This window comes from Cervus elaphus, chromosome 32 (assembly GCF_910594005.1).
Source record: "Cervus elaphus chromosome 32, mCerEla1.1, whole genome shotgun sequence".
Taxonomy (NCBI): Eukaryota; Metazoa; Chordata; class Mammalia; order Artiodactyla; family Cervidae; genus Cervus; species Cervus elaphus.
The window spans coordinates 52,077,857-52,089,946 of record NC_057846.1 but is presented as its reverse complement, the minus strand read 5'-3'; the positions used below and the strand labels follow the sequence as shown (position 1 = coordinate 52,089,946).

Genomic DNA, 12,090 nt, shown 5'->3' with positions numbered 1-12,090 from the left:
GTGATTAAAAACAGGCCTAATATAGTAGTACAACTTGAATAATTAGGTATATATCTCCCCCTTTAGAATAAGAGCAAGTTCTTTTCAACCAAAATCACAGGAGGTGGCTCCTAATATTCCAATGAAAGTGACATCTAAAAGAGCTCAATGAGTGGTAAAGAAGGTCTGGAGATAGACAGGCAGAGCCAGTTTTGTGGGCTAGAGTCCTGCGCAGTCACATAAGACCTCAAGCTTAGAAGGGTCTCTCATTTGGATTAATGCTGTGTTGTCACCATTTTGAAATTCCTAACAGTTGTTGAACAAAGAGCTTCACACTTTCATTTTGAACTGTGCCCAGCAAATTTCATATCTGATCTTGTATCTAGGGTCTCTGTAGTGTGGATCAGCATGAGGCCTGGGGTAGACACGTCAAGCTTCAGAGACAGGAATATGGAATTAGTTCCTGAGATACCAGAAATGAGAGGACCATGGTCTCCTATGCATCTGACTGACAGAGAGATAGTATATGCTCAAGGATATAAGAGAAAGAAGAGAACTTTGTGATCTACAATAGTCAAGAAACTCTTCATTCAGAGGATATTATTTGCACTCAATCAAACCAGTAAGACTAGCTAAGATTTTAGAGTATTAAGTAGGCCAGGCACTATCTAATTTCTTTGCATATATTAACATATTTAATTGTTGATAGCACTGATTAGAAAACTTAAATAGAAAAGATTAAATAATTTGGTTAAGGTCTGATACTTTGGCGACCTGATGCGAAGAGCTGACTCATTTGAAAAGACCCTGATGCTGGGAAAGATTGAAGGCAGGAGGAGAAGGGGATGACAGAAGATGAGATGGTGGGATGGCATCACCGACTCAATGGATGAGTTTGAATAAACTCTGGGAGTTGGTGATGGACAGGGAAGCCTGGCATGCTGCAGTCCATGGGGTCGCAAAGAGTCGGACACGACTGAGCAACTGAACTGAACTGAACTGAAGGTCTAGTAGCTTCTAAGTGGCTTACCCAGGCAGCTTAGCTCCAAAGTCTATGCTCTTAACATTGCAGAGGGCTTAAGGATTCAAATGATTATGCATAAACTCTTTCTCATGCACATTTTATTTGCTATCTCTGTTAACTGAGATAATTTGTGGGGATAAAAAATGATGGCAATTTAAGACAATGTTATCACAATGAGGTGGACAGTTTATACCTCTTTGAGTCATCTACTATATTCTCTTTTAGAGGTAGACCTAACTCTTCTTTCACTGGGTAAAAATATGCTTTAAGTAAATTATCTTATTTATTCCTCCCAGGGTTATAGCACCTAGAACACAGGCTACCCTGATAGCTCAGCTGGTAAAGAATCTGCCTGAAATGTGGGAGATGTGGGTTCGATCCCTGGGTTGGGAAGATCCCCTGGAGGAGGGCATGGCAACCCAAACCAGTATTCTTGCCTAGAGAATTCCATGGACAGAGGAGCCTGGGGTCGCAAAGAGTTGGACACAACTAAGTGACTAAGCACAGAACAGCACAACGCCCATGTCCTTTAGATACATGATGAATTAATGAGTGAATGAACAAACGAATGAACAAGAGTGATTACCTAAAAGCTAACTACAAACCAGATAAAAACTACAACACAATATAAGCTTTTACTGAGGGAAGAGGCCTCTAAACATTTTTACAATGTATTATATTTACATGATTCCTTTTTGGGGTATCAAGATATAGGATTACCTGTAGCATAATATAATCAAAAGAGTTGACCTTACCTTTCTGATTTCATCAAGTGGTTGGTTTCCAGTATTTTCTTTTTGGATTATGTTCATTATATCAGTATGAAACTTCTTTGCATTCAGAAAAACAAGCGGGTTGTTTATTGAGATAATTTTCACCTGCTGCAGGGTTTCCTTTTAGAGAGAGAGAAAAAAAAAGAACAGATTCAGAGTTCTGAATGAAATAAATCCTACAATGAATTGAAACCCTGTAAGTCCAACTGTCACTCAATCATGATTGACATTTTCTTTGCTGATGTTTTCATTATTAAAAATTGTTGGAGGACTTACTATACTACCATACTTCTCAAGGAAAATATGTACTTCTTCTTTACTAAGAAACTTTTGCAATCATTAAATAAGTCTGTAGCCTTTCAGAAAATACCCCTTATTCCTACTGAGTTTTGGGGAGGCAAAAGACTATCCAAAGAGTATCAGAAAGACTTATCCTCCTGCAAGTACCTCTTCCACTCAATCCAGAAATTTAAAATTCCTTTGCCTAGCCATCCCGTACTTTTTAAAATGAAAATATGGCCTGAAAGGTCAACTGTCAATCATTTATCTGATAATGATGTAGCCTTCCTTTGCCTGGAAGTCACCTTACAAGTGACTGATAGTTCTAATTGGGAGAAAGAAACCAAGAGGTATTATCAGGAAGGTACTTTCACTTTGGGCAGGCCTAGATTATATTGGATTGCCAGGATGTAGGCAAGACATGAAGAAATGGAGGAGAAATTTCAATACAGAATTTGTCTGCTGCAGCCATTTGCCCAGGTCTTCCTGGCAATACCATCTTCTCAGATGGTAAAGAATCCACTTGCAATGCGGGTGACCTGGGTTCAATCCCTGGGTTGGGAAGATCCTTTGAAGGCGGGTATGGCAAACCACTCCAGTTTTCTTGCCTGGAGAATCGCCAGGGACAGAGGAACCTGGCAGGCTACAGCCCATGGGGTCACAAAGAGTCGGACGTGATGAGTGACTAAGTGCAGCACAGCACCATGACCTTTGGAGCAGGGGTCTATCTTAGAAGCTGAGAGAAATGGAAGCTCTATGAAATGTTAATTCCTCACCAACTAAATAAAGCAGTACTCCTTCAGACACATACAGATGGAGATAGAAAGATTGGAAAATAATAGATACTGTGAATTTGGATAATTCATTTAACCTCTCTTAGCTTCCTTGTTTTTTAAAGTAGGTAATTTTTTTAACAAGTTCATCATTAAATAAGTCTGAATTCATTTTTCCCACATGGTATTGTACCTGGTCATCTGTTGAAACCGCTTTCTTTTTTTTAAAACAGATATTAGTTTTAAAAAGTCATAGATACTGTGAGTTCTGTAAGTTAAGTTCCTTTGTTTTGACTTATAAGCTTCAACTTCATCACAGAATAAAGAACATAGGCCAAAGAAGGCATAATCAGTCACACATACAGAACAGTATTGTTTTTATAATTTGAAGCTTTCTGAATGGACAGGTTCAGTCCTGATCTAACTATAAAAAGATTATTTAATGAATAGACTGAAAATAGTACAAATGTTATTAACTTTAATCATTAGTAGTGTAAACAGCCTTATGTTATTAATTGTTATTCAAACTTAAAAACCTATTTTTGAATCCCCAAGAAAGCGGCAGGCATACACAATCATGTCACCTTGTACTTAGGAGAGTGTCCATTTATATTTCAATAGAAACTTTGGTTTTAGGAAAGAGTCACAAACACTTAAAATAATGGTTTTAATTGTCATTTTAAGTGTATCACAGGGGAAAGTGTACTTTAATTAAATATACATACAAGAGAGGCTGGCAAGGTTGAAAGCTATTCCTAATTTTGATAACTCTAAAAACTAGTTTGTACATGACAAGAAAAAGAGCAATTTCTTTGAAGCAAGCAAACAAAAAGTTCATGGTGTTTTGTATCCAACAGTATGCCTTTTATGACAATAACATGTACACACTGAGCACCCTAGATCTCTCTTTATATCCTAAAAAATTTGGTATTTACATTATTCATGAGCTGTAACAAATGTAAAGAAAGATCAATTGTACACTCACCCCTTAGTCAGGATAAACTGTCCTGGGGTGTACAGCTTTACACTATCATTAAAATTGTTTGCAAAAGGAACAGAGAACTAAAGAAAATAAAACATCTTTCCTTGAGAGTGGGGAATCTTTTATTTGCTGTTAAAATCAAAAATACTATTGATAAAGTAAAAAATGTAATGGGGGCCCACAAACATTAAGTAAGCTGGCCAATACACATTACAGCTTTAAAAATAAAAGCTATATATGTTACAAGTCCCAACTAGGCAGTGTCAAAATGACGTCTGTTTCCTTGCTTGCTTTGTGATCATAGCCCTTGGAGGTACTTCAGGTCTCATGGCACTTCTTTTTCTCTGCAGGCTGCAAAATCTGAAGACAACACATTAGTGTCTCATCCACAGTCATCAGGGCACCTGCTTTGTCAAGCTCTCCACAATAACTGGATGCAGAAAACAGAGTGACCAACTGTCTCTCTGCAAAAACGTCTATCCATCTTCAACCACCCGATGGGCTCTACATGTAAGATCCAAATCATGCTTATGGAGAACTCTGCAACCACTTCTGCACCAAGTGCAAAGCATGACCATCTGTCATTTTCAAACTCCAGCCAAAAACATCCTTATCAGGGTCAGACCACAAAAGGTCACAAAGACAATCTTGATCTGGGTCACCGGTTGGCTGCATAATTCACCAAATCCACTCCACAGACTGGAGATGTGGTGACAATCCTCCATGACAGCAGAATATTTTCTCATCCGGGATGACTGCTATCCATAAACAGTTAAAGTAGTCTGCGAAAGTTTTCCATACTTTAATGATATATCTTCTTTTGATTCATGATAAAATCCCTAAATTCTACTGATACTGTCACATTCGTGTTTTCCTCTGAGAACAAAACAATCAAGAGATATTTGATTTTATAAGCCAGTAAGAGGCACAGTGTCCATTGACTGCTTTCCCTTGTTCACATAGTCCCCAGGAAACAGGTAATTGCTTCTGGAGGGAAACCACTGTACTCAGAAAGTCACAGCAAATCCTATAGGATTGCCCATGGATATCACTGTGTATTTTGAATGGTGCTTCCAGTCCTAGTAGGATAGGCTGACTGAGAAAGCTCTCTCAGGACTGTAATAACCACAGTCCTCCGATTTCCTGTCCCTGTAGCTGAACATTCTTGCCAGACTTGGACCCTCTCACTTGCAGCAGCCATCGGATGATGCTGTCATCGCCCTCCCACGGCCGCTGGCCCCACCTGGGATCCTCACGTCCTTCCCCGTCCCAGCAGCACAGAGACGGCGCTGCAGCAGCCGCAGAAACCACAGCCGCCCCCGTCACCCCCAGCGACTCTGCTCGTTGCCTCCTCCTCCTTCCCCTACTGGGATCGTGAGAGCTAAAGCAGGGACATTTTAAACCGGATAATCTCAGAAAGTTTCTATAGCTACACAACTGTTCAAGCTCTAGAAAGTGAGGACATTTGCCACAACTAAACAATTCAAGAAAATAAAAACCTTTATGTTACCAAAGGAACTTTTAATAAAGAGGAAATCTCTTAAAAGACAAAATAAAACACGTGGCCTGTCGTGTTTAGTTATGACAAATCCCCCGCATCTTAGATTGTCTCATTCATCTCACCATATGATTGGGCCAGTATGTTTTAAGTTAGTGTGCTTTTTAAAGATAGGCATTTATTAAGGAATGGAGTTGGGCCAGAAAAGAAATTCTCAATAGAGTTGAAGTCCCTGAGTAGAAAGAGACCTTCCAAACTGTTTCATATGAAGACGGAGAGGGAGAGAGAAGGGACAGATCACCGCTACACTTGACATTAGCTTAAAACTCTACCGAACAGTTCATATTCAAATCTTTCTCTTAGTGTTTTCCCTCTTAGTTTTGATATAATACATTAAATAACCAGTGAGGTGCAATATTCTAATAAAATTAAGATTTCCTGTGGTACAGTTATTATTCGGGTAGGTAACTAGACTGGAACAAATCAAGGGCAAGACATGGAGAGACTGTGGCACTTTCATCTTTCTGCAAAGCCCCTCATTCATTTTCTCACACATTTAGCCTGAGGAGAAGGTATGGATTAGGTACAGTTTATAATGAGTGATCTTTAAACTGAAAAATAGTTAAATTTGAATTCTGCTTCAAAGCTAAGAACGTCAAGACTATGGCACACAGCTGCATGTGTGGGGTGGATACACAGAGGCCTGAGTCTGGGATTTGGCACCTGAAAAATTTAAAGGAAGAAAAGAAAGGGACAGGAAGGAAAGAAAGGTAACATTGGTGGAAAACTTGAGTCTGGGACACCTTCAAAGTCTTTGAACTCTGATAGCTTTCTGTGAAGCAAATCTTTCCATACTTATTAAAAACACAAGCCATTTCCCTGGGTATCAGAGAAGGGCTCCTGTTGCTTACTTTTTACTTCCAGTCTACTCAGAAATACCCTGACACTGATCCTTCTGGTAGGAGGTAAGTTCTCTCTGTTCTGAGGACAATCATTAGGTATTAAAACAAGTAAAAATGAAAAATAAAGATAAAAAAGGTTAGTCAAGCATCACAAAGCAGTTTCAAAGTAAGGCTAATTTTTTTAATTGACAAGAATTTCAGTCAACATTTTCTTTCTTCACCTTAAACTTGTATCGTCCTTCAGAACAAGAAGCTAGAAATCAAACACAATTGGCCTGCCTAAACATGGATTGCGGTGTGTGCCTGCTAAGCTTCTTCAGTCGTGTCTGACTCTATGCAACCCTATGGACTGTAGCCGGCCAGGCTCCTCCGTCCATGGGATTCCTCAGAGAAGAATACTGGAGTGGGTTACCATGCCCGCCTCCAGGGAATCTCAGACCCAGGGATCGAACCTGCATCTCTTACGCCTCCTGCCTGGGCCGGCGAGTTCTTTACCACTAGCGCCACCTGGGGGTGAGATAATTTAATAAGTTACTTCCTTAAAAAGGTGTCCACTGTGCAAGAAACCAAGCCTAGAGTCATTAATTAGGCCCTGCTGATAAGATTCATTGACTGTGTTAACAAATACCATGATCCTACTTTTCTTTATTCCCTTCCCTTTTCCCTATCTTCCTCCATCATTTAATTTGGAATAGACTATTAGTTTAGTTTGACTGTTACATGTCAATATAAACTAATAGCTCAGATGGTAAAGAATCTGCCTGCAATGCAGGAGACCCCTGGGTCAGGAAAATCACCTGGAGAAGGAAATTTCAAACCACTCCAGTATCCTCGGAGAATTCCATGGACAGAAGAGTCTGGTGGGCTACAGCTCATGAGGTCGCAAAGAGTCAGACACAACTAAGTGACACACACACAAACTAACAGACATGTCAGATGGAAAAGAGGTTTCCAAATACTTGAACTAATCTGGACCATGATTCTACTGTGAACTGTATTTTTATGTGCCATGTTATTCTATTATTTGAATGCTGATACAAAATTTCTGTTGTTGTTCTCTTGATTTGTTGCATGTTGATTGCCATATATATAGTGGTCACATATACTATTAAAAGTTCAAACTAATCAAAAATAGAATTATCATTTTAAAATTAGTAATTTATCTGCTTCTTATATCTTGAAACTATCTGACCTACAAAAATTATTAATTACACAAAGGAAAAGGAAACTAAACTTACATCATCCATTTCTGTCTTCATTTTAAATTCCATTTCTTTCATATTTTTTGTACTCAGAGTCTTTGCTCTAGAATGAAAGCATATATAAAATATATAATTTGCAAGTTACTACATTAACCATGAAGAAGTAAAAAGGATGAGTCACTTCATTATAACAATTAGAAAGTATCTAGAGTGGTTTTCACACTACATCCCAACTGTTTATAAGACACTGGTAAATGTGTATCTCTCTGGGACCCTCAGAAATAAAGTAACAGCACAGACATCTAAACTGAGATTTTTAAAATGTAATTTATCTCACCTGAACTCCCAGCTATCCTATCTTCAAGGTGTAGGAGGTGAATTGACAAAAAAGAGTGAGCAATAAGGGAAAAGGCTAGAAAGTATATGGTTTGTCAGAAATCTTGTGTAAAATACAGGAAGTAAAGAGGAAATCAATAGCAAGATAGGATCAGATAACAATTAATACATATATATATATACATATATATATGTATATATATATATATAGACAGAGAGAGAGAGAGAGAGACTCTATAAGGAGTTCATGATCTGAGCCACAGTCAGCTCCCACTCTTGTTTTTGCTGACTGTATAGAGCTTCTCCATCTTCGGCTGCAAAGAAAATAATCAATCTGATTTTGGCATTGCCCATCGAGTGATATCCATGTGTAGAATCGTCTCTTGTGTTGTTAGAAGAGGGTATTTGCTATGACCAATGCGTTCTCTTGGCAAAACTGTTAGCCTTTGCCCTGCTTCATTTCATACGCCAAAGCCAAACCTGCCTGTTACTCCAGGTATCTCTTGACTTCCTACTTTTGCATTCTAGTCCCCTATGATGAAAGGACATCTTTTTTGGTGTTAGGTCTTGTATGTCTTCACAGAACTGTTCAACTTCAGCTTCTTCGGCATTGCTGGTTGGGGCATAGACTTGGATTACTATGATATTGAATGGTTTGCCTTGGAAACAGAGAACATTCTGTAATTTTTGAGACTGCACCCAAGTACTGCATTTCAGACTTTTTTGTTGACTATGAGGGCTACTCCATTTTTTCTAAGGGATTCTTGCCCACAGTAGTGGATATAATGGTCATCTGAATTAAATTCACCCATTTCAGTCCATTATAGTTCACTAATTCCTAAAATCTCAATGTTCACTCTTGCCATCTCCTGTTTGACCACTTTCATTTTACCTTGATTCATGGATCTAACATTCCAGGTACCTATGCAATGTTGCTCTTTACAGCATCAGACTTTGCTTCCATCACCAGTCACATCCACAACTGGGCATTGTTTTCACTCTGGCTTCATCTCTTCATTCTTTTTGGTGTTATTTCCCCACTCTTCTCCAGTAGCATATTAGGCACCTACTGACCTGGGGAGTTCATCTTTCACTGTCATATCTTTTTGCCTTTTCATACTGTTCATGGGGTTCTCAAGGCCAGAATATGGAAGTGGTTTGCCATTCTCTTCTCCAGTGGACCACATTCTGTCAGAACTCTCCACCATGACCCGACCGTCTTGTATGCAGGTCAAGAAGCAACAGTCAGAACTGGACATGGAAAAACGGACTGGCTCCAAACTGGGAAAGAAGTACACCAAGGCTGCATATTGTCACCCTGCCTTTTTAACTTATATGCAGACTAGGTCATGCGAAATGCCGGGCTGGATGAAGCAAAAGCTGGAATCAAGATTGCTGGAAGAAATATCAATAACCTCGGATATGCAGATGACACCACCCTTATAACAGAAAGTGAAGAAAAACTAAAGAGCCTCTTGATGAAAGCGAAAGAGGAGGGTGAAAAAATTGGCTTAAAACTCAATATTCAAAAAAAAAACCTCAACATTCAAAAAACTAAGATCATGGTCCCATCACTCCATGGAAAATAGATGGGAAAACAATGGAAACCATGACAGACTTTCTTTTCATGGGCTCCAAAATCACTGCAGATGGTGACTGCAGCCATGAAATTAAAAGATGCTTACTCCTTGGAAGAAAAGCTATGACCAACCTAGACAGCATATTAAAAAGCAGAGACATTACTTTGCTAACAAAGGTCCATCTAGTCAAAGCTATGGTTTTTCAGTAGTCATGTGTAGATGTGAGAGTTGGACCATAAAGAAAGCTGAGTGCTGAAGAATTGATGCTTTTGAACTGTGATGTTGGAAAAAACTCTTGAGAGTCCCTTGGACTGCAAGGAGATCCAGCCAGTTCATCCTAAAGGAAATCAACACTGAATATTCATTGGAAGGACTGATGCTGAAGCTGAAACTCCAATACTTTGGCCACCTGATGCAAAGAACTGACTCATTGGAAAAGACCCTGATGCTGGGAAAGATTGAAGGAAGAGAAGAAGGGGATGATAGAGGATGAGATGATTGGATGTCATCACTGACTCAGTGGACATGAGTTTGAGCAAGCTCCGGGAGATGGTGATGGACAGGGAGGCCTGGCGTGCTGCAGTCCATGGGGCCGCAAAGAATGAGACATCACTCAGCAACTGAACTGCACTGATAGACTCTATAACAATTGAATCTATAGAGATAAAACTTAATTTTTAAGACTACATTATTTCACAAAGAATTTCAAAAGAAGGATAAGATATGAGTAGAAGCTTTATCAGATGGTGAACACTGAGCAAACAAAAAAATAGTCAAAATATGGAATGCTTTACAGATGTTTAGTAAAAAACAAAAACAATGCACTTTTTAATAAGTCATCTGGAAAAAGTAGCTAAATTAATACAACTTCAGAAAAATTAAATGTATTGAGGCTATTTAACTTTTCAAATGATTACACTGCTATATTGTTTGGGTCTCATTAGAGACTATATCCATTCCCTTAATTAAAAAAAAAAAGTAACTCTATAATGCAGTATATGGCTATGAGGCTAATTAATTCACTTTAATAGTTTTTATATATTCTATTTTATAGCTATAACAAAATATTTCTCCTCCATTAAGGCCATTTCTTCTCCATTAAGACTAACATTGTTATATATCACATGTAGATAAAAACTTTTGTTTCTAGCTTTAAATCTAAAAGCATGAGATTATAATACCATCTATTCCACAGAAATAAAAGTAACTGCCAACACCATTTATTTTGCTGCTGTGTCAGAATAAACAGCATTTAAATAATATCTTACCTTGGGAAGTGACCGATCACGATAGCTACGGTACACACAACACCAAACAGCAGCCCAACGTTGGCAGCAAAACATACTGTGAATAAGTATGTACTGACCCATATGCCCTGGAAGAGAACAGGAGACAGAGTGTATGGGTCCTTTCGTATGCTCATCTTCCTCCTGATTGCTAAGTCCTCACAGTCTTGCTCTACAACATCCCTGTGATGAAATCTCTCAGCAAGAATACATCATTTAAGGAGTAGTAGACAAAAGCCCAGGGAAGGTGACAAGATGGCAGAGGACTAGGTGGATGTGGAGTACATCTCTCTCCACAATGCATCAGGAATACATCTGCAGGTGGGGATCCCACAGAGCGCCAGCTGAGGACTGGCAGGAGTCCCTGACCACTGGGAAGGAATATACAGATCCACATAAAACAGGAGGACAGGGAATCCTGGCGTGCAGAAGTCCATGGGGTCACAAAGAGTTGGATACAATTTAGTGACTGAACAACAAAAGAGGAAGAAGAGAGAAAGGGCCTGAGAAAAAATTCTGTAGCAATTATAGTTGAAAACTTCTCTAACATGGGAAAGGAAATGGCCAAACAAGTTTAAGAAGCACAGAGAGTTTCACATAAGACAAACTCAGGGAGAAACACATCGAAACACTTATTAATCAAGCTAACAAAAATTACACCCAAAGAAAATAATAGTAAAAGCAAGAAGGGGAAAAGCAACAGGTAAAATAAAGAGAAACTATATAAGGTTAATAGCTGATCTCTCAGCAGAAACTCTGCAGGCCAAAAGGGAGTGGCAAGATATACCTAAAGTTATGAAAGGAGAAAACTTACAATCAAGATTACTCTACCCAGCAAGGATCACATTCAGATTTGAGGCAGAAACCTAAAGCTTTACAGACAAGCAAAAGTCAATTCAGCACCACCAAATCAGCTATACAACAAATGCTAAAGGGACTTCTAACGGCAGGAAACCCAAGAGAAGGAAAAGACCTACAAAAATAAACTCAGGACAATTAAGGAAATGCCCAAAGAAACATATACACCAATAAGTACTTTAAGTGTAAATGGGTTAAATGCTTCAAACAAAAGACATAGACTAGCTGAATGGATACAGAAATAAGACCCTTATATATGCTCTCTAAAAGAGACCCACTTCAGACCTAGGGGCACATACAGATTGAAAGTGAGAGGATAGAAAATTGTATTTCAGGCAAATGGAAATCAAAAGAAACCCAGGGTAGCAATTTGCATATCAGACAAATAGACCTTATAAGCAATTCACATATCAGACAACTAGACCTTAAAATAAAAAACATTACAAGAGGTAAAGAAGGATGATACATAATAATCAAGCTATCAATCCAAGAAGAAAACAGAACATTATAAATAGTCATGCACCCAACATAGGAGCACCTCAACACATAAGGCAAACATTAACAGACATAAAAGGGAAATCAAGAGCAACACAATAATAGTAGGGGACTTTTCCACCA

The 12,090-nt window shown here is 38.7% G+C and overlaps 2 pseudogenes; both read right to left on the bottom strand.

Annotated features, from left to right (window-relative positions):
- Positions 1-12,090, bottom strand: part of LOC122688110 — a 65,413-nt pseudogene that overhangs the window by 34,899 nt on the left and 18,424 nt on the right.
- Positions 3,182-6,303, bottom strand: LOC122687728 (annotated as a pseudogene).